This window comes from Rhodnius prolixus, unplaced genomic scaffold (genome assembly GCF_049639745.1).
Source record: "Rhodnius prolixus isolate KJV_2025 unplaced genomic scaffold, Rpr scaffold_2, whole genome shotgun sequence".
Lineage (NCBI taxonomy): Eukaryota > Metazoa > Arthropoda > Insecta > Hemiptera > Reduviidae > Rhodnius > Rhodnius prolixus.
The window spans coordinates 57,010,333-57,027,443 of record NW_027411592.1 but is presented as its reverse complement, the minus strand read 5'-3'; the positions used below and the strand labels follow the sequence as shown (position 1 = coordinate 57,027,443).

The 17,111-nt window shown below is 36.1% G+C and overlaps 1 protein-coding gene across 5 annotated transcripts in view; it reads left to right on the top strand.

Moving 5' to 3' along the window:
• Positions 1-17,111, top strand: part of LOC141450052 (uncharacterized) — a 134,173-nt gene that overhangs the window by 63,516 nt on the left and 53,546 nt on the right. For all 5 annotated transcript variants that reach the window (XR_012455912.1, XM_074120076.1, XM_074120075.1 and 2 more), the window contains exon 4: positions 16,111-16,166. The gene's annotated coding sequence lies outside the window, so the exon portion shown is untranslated. The remainder of the gene's footprint in view (positions 1-16,110; positions 16,167-17,111) is intronic.

The following is a 17,111-nucleotide window of genomic DNA, read 5'->3' as shown; positions in this document are numbered from 1 at the left end:
CTACTTATACGTGACTCCAAAATGACTGTGACCAAACAAACTCCTCCTCTACACGGTGGTCTGCTCCGCCTGGAACCCCCTGACTTGTAGTAGCAACATCAAAAATCTCCAGGACAACGCAAAACAAATTTTCTGAGACTAGCGACTAACTCTCCACGAAGCACTAAAATTGACTCACTTCACGAGACTACATCCCCCCCGTACACTCTTACGATTCAAAATCGTCTGCTCAAAACTCCTTTCCAGCAATAGCATGCTCCCAGACGTTCTGCTAATATTAAGCGACCACCAGCACCTTGGTTGACAGATGACATTAGATGTTTAATGCGTGACCGTGATAAATTACGTAGAGCTTTTATAAGAACGCACAACGAGGTTCTCTATATGAAATACAAAATACAAAATAAAAAGAAATCAAGTGCAAAATATAATTAAAAAAGCTAAACGTACTTATTACTCAAACACATTTTCCAGCATAAATGATTCCAACTTAATTTGGAAAGAATTAAGAAAACTTGGACTAATTAAATCTCGTTCAGGACAGACAAACATACCTTTCAGTTGTGACGAAATTAATAAATACTTCGCCAGCTTTGTTAATAATCCTACTGACTTTAATACCTCGAGTTTACCTTATGCACCTATAACTTTGAGTTTTGAGCAGTTCTACTTTAAATACATAACTCTTGACGTACTTCTAGCTAATCTCTTTCATAGTAAAACTAAAGCCAAAGGTATAGATGAAATTCCTATAGACTTTGTAAAAAAATCAATGCCTGTTATCATATCTCCGTTATTAGAAATTTATAACTTCTCCTTAACATATTCAGTATATCCATCAATATGGAAACAATCACTTATTCGTCCTCTTCCTAAAACTAAAGTTCCTTCCTCCTTACATGAATTACGTCCAATATCCTTACTTCCAGCAATTTCCAAGCCTTTGGAAAGGATTGTTTGTTGTCAAATAAAAGAATATTTAAGTGATAATAATTTATTAGATCCATACCAGTCTGGATATCAAAAAGGACACAGCACACAGAGTGTTTTGCTCAGAATAACAGATGACATTCGTTCTGCAATTGACAAAAGAATGGTTACTGTTCTGGTATTTTTTGACTTTCGAATCAGTTAACCATTTGTTACTTCTTCATAAATTAAAATTATTAAATTTTTCGGATTCTGTTCTCTCATGGTTTAGTTCATATCTTTGTGGCCGAAAGCAGTTAGTGACTGATAGTAATGAAGAAAGATCTCCTTGGGAGTCAGTTAATTCTGGTGTCCCGCAGGGTTCTGTTTTGGGACCTCTTTTATTTTGCTTGTATTTGAATGATCTGCCAAGAGTAATAAAGCATTGCAAACATGTGCTCTATGCTGCTGCCAAGAGTAATAAAGCATTGCAAACATGTGCTCTATGCTGATGATCTGCAAATATATTTACACTGTTTACCGTCAGAATTAGAAGCTGGCATTGAGAAAGTTAAGCTTGATGTGAATTCCATCCTTAGCTGGACACAGTCAAATTTTATTGCATTTAACATAACAAAATCAAAAGCAATGATAATTGGCAGTAGAAAATATATAAATACAATCAATTTGGACCTAATTTCTAAAATTACTGTTAATAACATAAATATACCTTATGTTACGACTGCAAAATGTTTAGGTGTGACGATTTCTAACACGTTATCTTGGAATAGTCATGTTAGTAATATTTGTAATAGTATTCATAAATCTCTATACCAGCTAAAACTCCATAAAAATATGTTGCCTATACCTCTCCGTCAACAGCTAGTTAGTACTCTCATGTTTCCTCGTTTTGATTACTGTTGCCTGGTATATGCTGATCTTACCTCGGAACTTAACACCAAACTCCAGAGATCACTTAACTCTTGTATCCGTTTTATACTAAATATTAGGAAAGACGAACATATTACACCACATTACTTTACTTTAAACTGGCTTACTGTTGACTACCGTAGAAAATACTTTATGGGTAATTTCATATACCAATTGTTTAGAACACAGACTCCAAAATACTTATATGACATGTTTACACAAAAAGCTGCACTAGACTTAAGAACTACAAGGACTGTCGATTCCAGACTTTACATACAACCCCATAGGACTGTAACGTATCAAAACTCTTTTACTGTTGCTGCCAGTAGACTTTGGAACGACTTACCTACTGACTTGACCAACAAGAAATTACTGCCTAGTTTTAAGTTTTTCTATTACAATCATTTGTTTGAATTGTACAAAAGAGATTTTTAAGTTTGTATATAGAAGATATTTTTCTCTTTTTTTTTTTGTTTGTTTTTGTTTTACATTATTATATTAATAATTATTATTACTATTATTATTATTATTTTATTAATTCATTATAATTAGTAATTTTTATATATGTACATATTTTATATAAAATTATGGATGTAAATAGTTGTCAAGAATTTATTTTAGTTTAATCTCTCAGATCAGAGAAAATATTTTTTTTTTTAAATTGTAAATTTTATTGGTTGCTCTTAAGGGACTTAAGTCCCAGAGCATAATAAATTTATCTTTCTTTCTTTCTTTCTTTCTTTTCCATCCTAGACTGCCATCCCAATCGACTCTGCCGCGACATGGCCTCATACAGATCCTGCTATCCTCCTACAGGCACAAAAGACCTAGCCATTGACACACTCCACAGAGACTACATCCATTATCCCCCGTACACTCCTACGATCCAAAATCGTCTGCTCAAAACTCCTTTCCATCCTAGACTGCCATCCCAATCGACTCTGCCGCGACATGGCCTCATACAGATCCTGCTATCCTCCTACAGGCACAAAAGACCTAGCCATTGACACACTCCACGGAGACTACATCCATTATCCCCTGTTCACTCTTATATCCAAAATCGTCTGCTCAAAACTCCTTTCCATCCTAGACTGCCATCCTAATCCACTCTGCCGCGACATAGCCTCCTACAGATCCTGCTATCCTCCTACAGTCATAAAAGACCTAGCCATTGACTCACACCACGGAGACTACAACCATAATCCCCCCGTACACTCCTATATCCAAAATCGTCTACTCAAAACTCCTTTCCATCCTAGACTGCCCACCCTAATCCACTCTGCCGCGACGTAGCCTCCTACAGATCCATCTATACTCTACAAAGGACTAAAACAGGTACTTCTCTAACTCTCTACACTAGCTGCAGGTTTTTCCTTTCCTTTTTGCCCTGCATTCTTATTCTGCTCATCTTAACCTTTCTAATTAGCACTTTTACGAATGTTACAATATTTTGAACATTAAATTTCATTTATTTATTTTATGTACACACTTTTATTGAAATAAAGATTTATTCTATTCTATTCTTGCGTAAGTAGAACATCCAATAATTAGAGGTTTGCCCACCTAATTATAATTTCCGCCCCCAAAAAAGTTTCAAACCTCTTTTAAATAAAAGTCAAGAATTAAACGAATTATTTGGATTATTTGTCTGAAATTAAACTAGAAGAAAAGGATTGGGATAAAAAGAAACAACTAAAGATAAGATGAGACCTCTTTTTTTCTTCGGTTCTTCCACCTCTCTGGTTGTCCTTAACAACAGCCTTAATTAATTAATTCAATATAACCGGAAGTTTTGAAGTCCTGAGCATTGAAGTTTAAAACAATTTAGTTGAAGATATTGGTAGTGGGTGAAATGGTAGTGAGGTAGGGAGAACCGGAAATAAGCCCCTGGTGTGAGGGAAGAGGAAGCCTTTGGGCCAGGAAAATGGGAAAGCATAGTAACTTTAATAGACGGAAGAGTGTGTTGGTAGAAGAAGTTACAAAGAAGTGATCTTTAGAGAGTTATAACTTGTGTAATCCTTTCTCCTTAGTTTTAGTTAAGTGCTTATGAGTTAGATTGGGTTTTGGAAGTCAGTCGGCTGTGTGTAGCCTTAGTTAGAGTGGACGGGGGTGTGCAAAAAAAAAAGTTATGGATTGATTGATTAGTTTGGCTAACTGTGGTGGAAACTGGTTTTATAAAGGTAAGATTATTAATACAACTGGTTACCAAATCTCTGGTTCTATCTCTCGTCCTACCAAAACGAGTCCTTTACTCCTTAATGCAAGAGTTTTTGCAAGAGGGTGCTTTCAACCCATTCTTTTTTCTTAATACTTCTCCCGTCTTGGGACTTCTCCTTGTAGTTGTATATATATATATATTGCTTCATCCTCCTTCTACTACCACAGACTGCCTAACTCTATCGCAGAGGAGACTGCAGCCTCACAGCTCGTAGAAACGAAGGATATGATCATACCCTCCCTTCAACAACGTTGTCTCCCCTCCCGCCCATGCCCCCGCCCCACCACAGCGAATTGTGCCAAAGATGTGTTGGTAGTGTTAGGCCTATGTTCTTGTCCAATGCCAAACACTGTTCTACTCTGGCGTCTCTGGGTGGTATGGCCCAGGGTGATGTCGAAATATACCCTTTGCCGTTTTACTTACACCAACTCTAATATTGTTTGAGAACCATCTGTTACTTAATGTCATCCATCACTTCCCACCCTCTGTTCTACTCTTCGCCACCCCCTCCACGGTGAACAGATCTTCTAACTTCATCCCGTTTCTCCCCTCTCTTTCTCACAACCTGTGTATACACTCACTAAAACTTGAAAACACATACCACACAAAAGCAAAAAAAACTAGAACTCGTAACTTTACTTGTAATTCTTATAAAAAAAACAAAAAAAGATTAAGATACACACAGACTCCCAAAAGTTTCGCTGCACTTTTTTTTTCTTTTTTTTTTACTAAAACCTTTCGCAGGTGAAAACAGGAAGTGTAGCAATATCGTGTCAAATTTTTCACAAAAATACATCTTTTACAGCGGAAGTAGCCCATTTTGAGCACACATTTAGGATTGATTGGATTAGTCTTTGTACCAAAAATGAGGCTTTTATATCACGGGTTCTCCTAGAATGATTTTAATTGAAAAGTTCACCAACATGAAAAATTTTTTCTTTCTCTTTATTATTTTGGGTCAAAACTAACCAAAATCCACTGTAAACCAAATCGGTTTACGTTGCAGATTTTTTTTTTTTAATTTTTCAGGTCAAAAAACGGGAAAAACGGCTTCTTTTTTTGCATTGTTAAGCCTAATGAATGGAAAAACAATACAGTTTTTTGCAAAACCAATGCATGCATTTTGAAGCTGAGGGAATTACCGACAGAAAAATTATTTAGGCTCTTTCATTAAATGAAATTGAATTGGAAAATTTCACTTTTCCCAGTGTATAAATATTGTATTTTGCAGGAATTTTTCTCATTTTTGAAAAGTCCCATTCCCTTCCACCAAAAAAAACGATGATTTATTTGTTAAGTAAGCTTTGAAATGCGAGAAACACCTTGTTTTTGCCTTATTTTGCTCAAAAATGTCTTTGAATGTCGAAATTTCATTTTTATCATTTATAAAATACATCAATCTGTTAGAAATTCCCTCAGCTTCAAAATGCAAAAAACTGTATTGTTTTTCCATTTATTAGGCTTAACAATGCAAAAAAAAAGCCGTTTTTCCCGTTTTTTGAAAAATTCTGAAAAATTTAAAAAAAAACAATTCCGCAACGTAAACCGATTTGGTTTTCAGTGGATTTTGGTTAGTTTTGACCCAAAATAATAAGGAAAAAGAAAAATTTTTCATGTTGGTGAACTTTTCAATTAAAATCGTTCTAGGCGAACCGTGATATAACTCATGGAATTTTGACAATGGAGGGGCCTTTTTTTTTTCCTTTTTTTTTTTTTGCTTCCAAGCTTTCACCATAAATAAAAAATAAATATCTTAGCTCATATATTATTTTAAAATAAGAGTGCTTTTTTAAAACTAACGATTGCCTTTAAGGTCAGCTGTTACATCATCTTGACTTTGTAGTCAAGATAGTGTGTTTAGCCAGAGAAGTTGTAGCCCCCCAAAAAAATATTCATTGCTTATGTATTATGTATGTACACACAATACAACGTGAACAAAGCCTTCATTTAGTGTGCAAAGCAGAATTTACTTCGAATTTGTAACCTTCTACTAATTACTAACTATTCCAATTAGTACGAATATAATAATATGTTTCGTTGGCAACCGGATGTGAAACTGTTTTAGTATTTTAGTACCCTTTACTTATATAACAGATACACGTGTATATGTTATAGTATTATATAGGCTATAGTAGTATATAGGCTATAGCCTGAACAAGGCTAATTTTACTCTCACTTCCCTCTATCTTTGTTATTCTCCTTGTTAACTAACGAACCCTCTTCTAACTAACTACTAAATCGTCGTTATAACACATGGAAAAACGTATAACTTTCGAGTTATTGAATAAAAACGTTTTCCTGTAAAATTTTATATGAAGCAGATTTTTGAAAAACTAATTTAAATTAAAAGATATAGGTATGTGTTATATGTTACATTATTTTATTTGATTTTTTAGGTATTCAAATGTAATAATTTATTTATTATTACCAGATTAGAGTAATTTGGGCACATAGCAGATTATAAATTGTCAATTATTGGCACATAGCAGATTATAAATTGTCAATTATTGGCACATAGCAGATTATAAATTGTCAATTATTGGCACATAGCAGATTATAAATTGTCAATTATTGGCACATAGCAGATTATAAATTGTCAATTATTGGCACATAGCAGATTATAAATTGTCAATTATTGGCACATAGCAGATTATAAATTGTCAATTATTGGCACATAGCAGATTATAAATTGTCAATTATTGGCACATAGCAGATTATAAATTGTCAATTATTGGCACATAGCTCGTATTAGTGTAAAAACATGTCTAATTTACATTAGTATTTTATTATTGTTGAATGAAAAACTGCCATTAATCAGACTTACACTTTAACCAATCATAAAATGGATGGTAGTCACGGTCAAGTTCCTGTAACTGATTGAACTTAAATCGAGTTCAATCTCCAATTGGGCCTTCAAACAATGTTGAAGGTTCAGGATACTCTCGAGGATAGACGCCTTCCTTGAGGAAGTATTATACAGGGTGATCTATTTAAAACGCACCAAAAACGCTAATAACTTTTTAGGAAAGCGGAGTTTCGAAAAAACCCACGAAGTAAACTATATGTTTATTTTGGTCTAGTTTACAAATTTTTCACCCCCGATGCTGTATCTCCATTTTTGGCGGAGATACGGCCAAAAACCCGATTGGAGTTCCATAAGGACCACTGGTTTTGACAATGATTATGAAAACTAAATAAGAAATTGTGAAAAATGACGTTAACCCCGTTTCGATATCCCTAATATTAGTCGTGATATTAAGATCAGTTACTATTTTAATTATTCGTGAACGGTTTTCGATATTAATTTTCCACCAGAAATACACGTTTTGGGGAGGTTCTCTGACTTCAAGATATGTTTTTTGCGACGCAAAGAACAAAAAATAATAATAATTGAAGATTTTAAAACATGTAGTGTAATGTAATGGTTGTGGGTGAATCAGGATAAATTTGTTTTATCATCAAATAAAAGCAATCATCACATCATTTTAATGTACTCCGTTTGCAAGACTTCTTAAACCGTGATTACGGTAAGAATATTTTGCCAGGTTGTTGGTCTAATGATCAAGAGCATGGCTTTGTAAGTGAGAGATCGCCAGTTTGAATCTCGCATATGCAGTTAGTTATTCATACTACTTAATACATCATAATACTATTTTTAATAAAATGTAGCCATACGCGGGATTCGAACTGGGGATCTCCCACTTACAAAACCACGCTCTTGACCACTAGACCAACATCCGCCCCTCCCTGGCAAGATATTCTTACCGCAATCATTGGTCAAAAAGTCTTGCATACGGGGTACATTAAAATGATGTGTTGCTTGCTTTTATTTGATGATAAAACAAATTTATTCTGACTCACCCAAAACCATTACATTACACTAAATGTTTTAAAATCTTCAATTCTTATTATTACTATTTTTGTTCTTTGCGTCACAAATAACTTTTTTTTTTGCAGTCAGAGGACCTTCCCAAAGCTGGTGTATTTCTAGTGGAAAATTAATATTGAAAACCGTTCACGAATAGATAAAATTGTAACTTTGATCTTAAATATCTCGACAAATATTAGGGATATCGAAACGGGATTAACGACATTTTTCACAGTTTATTATGGTGTTTTCATAATTATTGTCAAAACAGTGGTCCTTATGGTACCCCAATCGGGTTTTTGACCGTAACTCCGCCAAAAATAAAGATACAGATCGGGGATGAAAAATTTGAAAACTAGACCAAAATAAAACATATAGTTTACTTCGTGGGTTTTTTTTTCGGAATTCCGCTTTTCTAAAAAGTTATTAGCGATTGGTGCGTTTTAAATGGTTCACCCTGTATGTGAACCATGTATTTTGTTTGATTTTTTAGGTATTAAAATGTAATAATTTATTTATTATTACCAAATTAGAGTAATTTGTGCACATAGCAGATTATAAATTGTCAGTTATTGGTATTAGTAAAAAAATATGTCTAATTTACATTAGTATTTTAATAATGTTGAATGAAAACCCCAAAACTGGCATTAATCAGACTTATACTTTAACCAATCATAAAACGGATGGTAGTCAGGGCCAATAAACGGTTTTAAGTTCCTGTAACTGATTGAACTGAAATCGAGTTCAATCCCCAATTGGGCCTTCAAACAATTTTGAAGGTTCAGGATACTCTCGAGGATAGACGCCTTCCTTGAGGAAGTATTATATAATCATGTGGACAGGCAAAGTTAAAAGCACATTTCCACTGTTAGACCTCTATAAATATCCCTCTGATAGCATTCACAGAAGGGATCTCCAGGTCTGATAGACTGGAAATTGGTTGGTTAGATGGTCGCATAATCTTATTTGATTAGTTTTCTTAGTTTTTATTCTGACCAATATTCTGGCTGATGCACACAGCATGTGCATCGACCACAATTCACTGTATAATGCTTAGAGTCACATAGCAGTCTTTTTATACGAAAATTTGGGTTAGTAAAGTAGTCGTAATAGTTAAAATGTCGAAATCTCAGCAGATATGTGTTTTGACAACGACGAAATACTCTCTTACAACAATTTTGGGGTTGCTAACTGATAAGTGACTGCAAGTAAATGCTCTCTTTGTGGCTGTGTCCTCCCTTTTCGTGATGATATCATGAGGAAGTAGCTGGGGAACGCTTTTGTTGCCCAAATTTGGGCTGTAGTTTAGAGCCAAGCTTTGGTAGCTGGCCCTTGGAGCTTTTAGACTGGATGGATGGTAGAATAGGGCAAGTATGCGTCCTTCTAAGTACATCCAAGTAGCCTCCGCCGCCACGAACAGACGGCTATCCGACACTCTTCCAACACGGTCTTCACCCGAACTATGCTGAGTGCTCTTGACGCCTAAATCTGGTATTAAGCTTTCCTACAAGGCCCTGTAGGTTACAATAAAAATCCCTACATAGTGTACCGCTGTTGGTGGGTCCAGTCCCAGACTACGGTCTAGATCTAGACAGAGAGAGAGAGAGAGAGAAAGTGTCTCTGCCAAGTTCAATGTGTTTGCTAGCGTATTCCCAGTGCGCGGTTGAGTTGGTAACACAAAAGTTTGGGTATTGGAGAGGAAGAACAGTCTCCTGAATTAACCGCAACTTACTTTTCCTTGAATTTCCACCAGGAAGTTGCTAGAACGGCCCAAATAACAGGTGCCTCAGGAGTCCTTGGCTCATCCGTGTACTAAATTCCCTGCTTCATCCATTCCTACTTCTTGGTGCTCATCTTTGTGGGAGAAAATTTCTGACCAAACTATATTTCTGGAACAATTCATCCTTAATGGTGGTACCAACCAAAGGGATAACCCTTCCTTGCCAGCCAGTGCTCTACCCCCTCCATTTCGAGTAAGCTAGATGGTTAGATTAGATTAGATTAAACTAGGGCGGCCTCAAGGCCTACGCCACTACGACCCCTTTGGATCTATTGTGGCTCCCCTTACTCTAAAGCTCGCCCTCCAGACCTGTCCTTTTAATCAGACTCTTGATGCTGGAGAGCGGCTCTTTGGTAAAGCTCACAGGCCTTGGTTTTTCCTCCCCGAGAAGTAACATCCTTAGGCCAGCTAGATGTTTAGGTGTCCTTAATAATAAGCATTCCTTTACAAAAAAAATAATAATTTATTTCTGAAAACTCGATAACACTTCTAAGTTTGACGCTATCGCTGTTGTCAATTTTCGAAACGTCAGAATCTAAATTTCCCATTTGACACTTTCCAAGAAGAGATCGCTTACGTCATATTTATGTTCAGTTATACGTATTCACCACCTATAATGAATGCCCAATATTATCATACTAATGTGGACAAATATTATTGTAGTAAACAGTTAATACATATATATATATATATATATATATATATATATATATACATGGCATCTCTGTAATTATTTAATGTATACAATTTATAATACTGCACAATACGTCGCCATATTAACTTTATATATTATTGTTAAATTAACTGTATTTATATTGTTTATTAAGTACACAAAATTTAAATTAATTATTTTTATTACTTGAAAAGTTTTATTTTATTTTATGTATATATATTTTAATTACGAGTAGTAGAATTGGGAAGTCAGACTTTAAGCATCGCTTGACGATAGTTTAAATTGGTGATTTTAAGTTTTTTTACAAGAAATACCCACCACTCCTGAGAGTTAAGTTAATGGCCACAGACTTAACATACTTTCGAAACCCCAAAACAGGGGGCTTCGCGCCAACGAAGTGTCTCGCAGAGCATTCCCGGGCAAATAAATCTGCCACTTCGTTTCCTTTATATCCTGAATGGTCCAGGTACCCAAACCAGAAGACCTTGTTTTGGTCACTAATTTCTGTCAGGGCACCCAGACAGCCCCTTTACCAGCCTTGAATTGACCTGGTAGAAACCAATAGCTCGTAGAGCAGCCTGGCTGTCCGAGAAAATCACGACCTTAGAATTAATAATTCCTCGTCCCACAATCTCGGCAGCACAGAACCTAATTGCAGCTAGCTCAGCCTGAAAGATCGTAGCCTAGTTTTCCTAGGCTAACCGGAAAGCTACATTTCGGCTTCGCTCCGTACATTCCCGCTCCTAACCCCTCCACTGTCTTGGAGCCATCCGTGTACCACCATTCGATGTTAAGTAATGAAATATGTCTCAAACGTTCGGAGTTTGAAGGAAATTCTTGAGTTTGAAACTTTAAAAAGTAAGAGGAAGTCATGTGAGTCTAAACGATAGATTTTATTTTATTGGTAAATAATAATATTTACATTCAAGAAAGCAGCGAAAAGTTAATTACAAAAAGTATGAACTTAATATAAAGTTGAAACAGTAAACTGGACAACGCATGCGCCCCAAGAGCTTCGTGATCTGGTTTACTGTCTAGTTTTGGCGGAGAGAGAGGAGAATAATAGTGGTAGCCTCCTCTATACGGTTCTGTGTAACTTTAGAAAGAGTGATGTCTCACGACTTCACAGTTCGTTAATACTTGAAATTGGATCAGGGAGAAAAGAGAAATAAGAAGAGAGAAAGCAGCGGAGAATTTGAGAGAGAAAGCGTGACAATAATAAGAGAGAGAGTGAGTGAGAGAAGGTCGATTTCCCTAGAAGTACGAAACTCCTATTCACAGGAGAAGGGGTGGTGAGCTCCTACTCGAATAGAAGTGTCCCTTGAGAGGTTTTTTGAGCTGAACAGGAGCTTGGGGATTGAATGAGAAAGAAACACGATGGGAGAATAGGTTTATAACTATGTTTCTGCTTTCTTCCCTTCCTTCTGTCCTCTCTTTCTCACTCTCTCTTTCACACACACACACAAACACCCAAAGCGCTGTACTTGTTTGTATTAGGAGAACAGCTTTGTGCTTTGAACTTCACTAGTACGCGCACACAACGAGTGTGGGGCGCTCTATAGCGAATGTTTCAGCAGTAAGCTCCTCTACTGACTGCTACCATTTTGACATTTGACACGCCTGAGGCTAGTGACGAAGAGGAGTTTGCCATCTACTACTGGTAAAGTTTCTAAACTTTGGTAAGGCACCCGAATGTGTGGGTGTGCATGTTAGTGTGGTGTGGTATGGCAGGGAGTGATTGAGTGTATCTTCCCTTTTAAGTGTTTATATCTCATTTTGCAATAAATTTGCAACCAAAATCCTCTCTCGATTAGTGATGATCTCCCCTGTCTGGGTCTGGAGTCCTAGGACTTTTACCCAGCGAGAACGGGGAGAGAGAGCGCAAAGCCGCCCCAGCTTAGCATGTGGTCTAAGACGACGTTGCCTAGCAAACAGCATCCTTCATTCAGTGAGTCTCAACACTTAGGGTTTCTTAGAACTGCTGGGTTATTAATGAGCATGGCTATTTATTTCAAATAGTTACTTTACATTTATTTTGAAGAACTTAGAGACTCTGGTTTTTCTCCCCCTCGGCTTCACCACTCTTTGTGGATGAGCTTTTGAGAAGAAGACTGATGCGGGAGAAGCAAGTCTCAGTAAGATGCAAGAGAAGCAAAATTGTATTAAAATCAATGAAAAGTGGAGATACAAAAAATCAAAAGTCACAAAACCATTTAAATCTCTTGCGTACATTTTGTTTTGGTTTCCATTTTCGTTCTCGTTGTTTTACTGCGCATGTGCGCACCACTAAATAAAAAAAAGGATCCAGTCAAAAGCGAACAGAAAGGATTTCCATGGATTCCCAGTGGCTCATTCATTTATCCGCCATTTTTTTTTTTGTTCATTGTTCATTCACTAAATAAAAGATTTACGGAGACTATAAAATTAATGGTTTACTTTTGAAAGTGAATGATTACCCCCCATTGTATTTGTGCGTGTTTTTTTGTTTGTGAGTGTTAAGACAAAAAACAAAAAAGTGTCTTTTTTGTTCTTACTTCTGCATTCATACATTCGTACTCCGTTGCAAAGTGAAACAGTAGGAGATTTAGTGGGCCTTTCCTGTTTTTAAGCTTATACCCTACCTTATTCCGGAAATACTTAGAATGTAACGTGATTACAATGATCAAAAGCAAGCACAAAATTAACCAATAAAAGCAAAATCTAAAATTTTTAAACTCTTTTTTGTAACTTTTTTTTCAGGATCCAAAATTTAAATTGTAAAAAAAAGAGAAATCTGCTGAGAACACTCACACGACTAAACTCGAAAGTTCGAAACTCACTAATTTCCTTTTAAAATCTTAGCGTTTGAGGCGCCACGGTAGCCGAGCGGTTAAGAGGCGAGACCTGCAAAGCTAATGTGTGGTTCTGGGTTCGATTCCCGGTCTTAGGTCTTGGATTTTATTTAAAGGTTAATAAAAGAAATTTACAGTAAAGTAATATAAGTTTGCTATTCGCCTCCGTCCACGACACCTTACTGGTAGGCACTTACTTTACTCTTAGGCTGGAAACATAGTGGCGCGGCGAGCAAAGCGGCGATGATAGCTGCTTCAAATCAAAGAGAGCGACGAGCAGCGAGCAAAGATTCGCATGCACATAGTGACGAATTTAGTCGCGTTCTCCTTTTGACAAAACAAGATGGAGGAACTATTTTTATATGAAAATTCTTCGTTGAAACTTTGGTATTTGCAGCAGCTTAGTAGTAGGAGCTGCAGTGTACATGACATAAATAAGTCTAGAAATGAACTTGGTGAATTTCATCACTTGTACCATCAACTTCGGGAGCATCCTGCCAAGTTTCATGCGTATTTTCGTATGTCTTATCAACATTTGATTATATACTAGCCCAGTGTAACCCCATTAATCAAAATCAAATTTTATTGTTTTTGAGTAATACAGCTTGTAATGGTGTTTGAGGAGAGGTTGGTTGTAGATGTTGATGGATAAATAACACCTTGTATTGGTATAAGATATTATATATGTATTTGACTGACTGCCAAGGACTGTATACTTTACACTACAAGAACAGAACAGACTGACTGACGTGGCTAAAACGATGTGTACAATTAAAGTGCAAGACTTTGAACAGAATCCTTTTTGACTTTCCTCTCGTTTTTATATACATTCGCCGAGCCTCCCTTCTCTGTGTGCCGAGGGGGCTGTCTCTCTCTCTCTGGCTAGAGTGGGTGAGTGGTGGGGTTTCACTACCCCTACGCTAGAGTGGATGAGTGGTGGGGTTTCACTACCCTTACACAGCTCATAACATGAGTTAGGCACAATATAGAAAAATTAACTATGTAGGTTATTTACTAAATACAAATCTGTGTAACCCCATTAATCCTAGCAGTTACTTTAAGATAAGAAAATAAATAAAAATAAAATAGAAATATATGCAGATATAAAGAAATTAGTCAATTAAAAAAACACAATAATTTTATTAAATCACTACACCATGATTTGTCGTAAATTAATGTTGTTCATCTGAAAAACTGGAGTAGTACGACGCTACAGAAGAAGGATTGGAGAATCCGTCCTGATCAGAAGTAGTAGGACGTGAAAATGTAATTTAATTTTGCCTAGTATTTAGATGAAAGTTAGCATTAAGGGATTGAGAACCAAATTAAATGTAGCAAAAATTACCTGAATTCTCCATTAACTACTAATTGTTAATTAATTTCAACTATTAATTATTAATTGTTAAAAACTATTGTAGCTTCACAAATACTATGGCCCCACAGAGGTTTCTTTAAACAAACTAAACCAATAAATGTATCAATATCCATAACCTTTGAAAAATAACCTTTACAAATTGAGCGCGATGAGAGCGAAGAAATCAAACATGTCATAACGCTTTGCTCTACTCTCTAGAGATAGCGTTGCTCTATCTTCGCTTTGCTCGCCACTATGCGCGGTCCCTTATGTTTACTTGTGTTTGATTTCGCCGCTTTGCTCGCCGCTCCACTATGTTTCCAGCCTTAGCGTTTGAGTTATATTCAATTTCTTAGAACTTTTGGAGGAATCTAATTAAAGTGTATTCTTTTAACCAGTTAAGCGTGTTTGACGTGTACACTAGTCAAACCAAATCTCTATTCGACGTGGTATACTCCTGAAAAATATAAAATTGCCATTAACTATAAAAACTCGAAATTTTAATAAAATACAATAAGAATGAATATATAGTTTTCGTGACCGCAAATTGTTAAACTTAGGATGGAAGATTTGCGAGGAATCGGTCAAATAAAACAACTCGTCTTTTTGCCAACGTTTCGACAAATATATTGTGTCCAAATATATGTAATATCCAGGCCCTGAAGAGGACAATATATTTGTCGAAATGTTGGCAAAAAGACGAGTTGTTTTATTTGACCGATTCCTTGCAAATCTTCCATCCTAAGTTTTACAATAAGAATATTATTTGGTGGGTTGTTTCCTATATCTTACCAAGAACTGCCAAGTATTTTATACGGAGAGGGGTGGAGGGAGTCAGCCAAATGATAAGTAGTTGGTACACATGTTTGGTCTCCGCATTAGAGATTGGGGAATTAGGCACACCACAAATAGAAGCTCTCAACCCTTGGTGCAATGCCGTTTTTACCTTCAGATAGAGATTCAGACCTCAGTACGAGCATGATTTCGTTTTGCACAGAATTTAAAGCTCTCTTTTTTTCCTTGTAAAAAGCTCTTCCGTCCCCTAGTTAACTAGAGGCAATGCATACGTGAAGCGGTGCAAGATTTTGAATGAGCACAGAGAATGCTCTGGTAATCTCAAGCCCTAGAAATTGCAGAGCTTGCAGTGACTATTGCGACGTTGTAATCTTTTGGTTTGTTTTGCCCTGACTGCGTTCGACACGTGTATACACGTCATTGTCTGATTTTAATCCCGGCACACTGTGGTGGGGTTTTTTTAAAACTAAATTCCACCGCTTAACTGGTTAAAAAAGTTTCAAAATCACTACGTATGAATAATTAGCACAAGAAATTTTAAGAAAATCTTGGGGTAAATATGCGGTAGTAAATTTTCATTACGCAAAGAAAAATAAAAAATATATGTGCATATTTCTATCTTAATTAAAGCAAACCGATACAATCTTTTAATCTATTTCTATTGACTATATTCCTTAATTTTTTGTAAAAATAAATTATCAAACTGTGATGATTTGAATAACTATGATTTGATGAACTATCAAATGTTTCAGGAGTTTCTATCAGCTGGGAGATCCGGTTTTCCGATCCTGTTGGCTCCAGAACAGAGGTGAGTAACTTATTTTTAAACTATATACTATACTATTCAAAATTGTGATGTACATAAATTTTTCCTAAGATCTTTATTAATGATGTAAAGGTTTAGATCAGATATCAAAATTCTTAATTTTTCTTTTCTTCCTTTTTGAATACCCATTGGTGCCCTTAATCCAGGAGCTTATAATTTTTTTTTTTTTAGTATGAGGAAATGTGTTTGGGGTGAACATCGCAACTTTCACCACTTTACTGAGTAAATTTTGGCGCTTTTAACGGTTTTTTTTTTTTTTTCTGGAGTAAATTGCGGTAAAAGTAATTCAAGCGAGTATATTTCTCATCAGTCGTCTTATAATATTTTTTTTTATTTATCCTTTAAATGAAATTTACACCTGTACCAACAGGGTTCAATAGGTAAATGAGAGAAGTGTATAAATAATTAGCGTGGCAGACGTGAATGACGGTCATCCAGTGATGGCCATCCATTAGTCACCCAGTTGGTCATGGGGCCAACGGCGCCTCAGCCGTCTTCGAGGATTGGAGGGCAGTTTAGTTGAAGACAAGTTTGCAGCTAAAGGGTTGGGATGGAAATTTTTATATCAGATTTTGGCAAGTTCAGAGATCGAATGGAATTTGGAGATCTGTATGTATTGTGTGGTTTGCTAACATAGAATGGAGCAATCTACTATGTGGCGGAGTATTTTGGTTTGGAGTTGTTTGCAGTCTATTGATGTTGGATTTTTTTTTAACTGTTCCATAAAGTTCGAGTCCGTAAGTCCATAATGGTGGTGGAGAAGAGCTGTATAGAGTCGTCGTTTTGTTCTGTAGTGAGAGTTTTGAGCGTTTGTCAAGTTATAATATTATTTTTAAATTAAAGATTAAATTATACCGGACCATCAGTTTGGGTTCAGAAGCTGCCACTCGACGATCCAGCAGGCCCATCGTGTTGTAGACACCATCG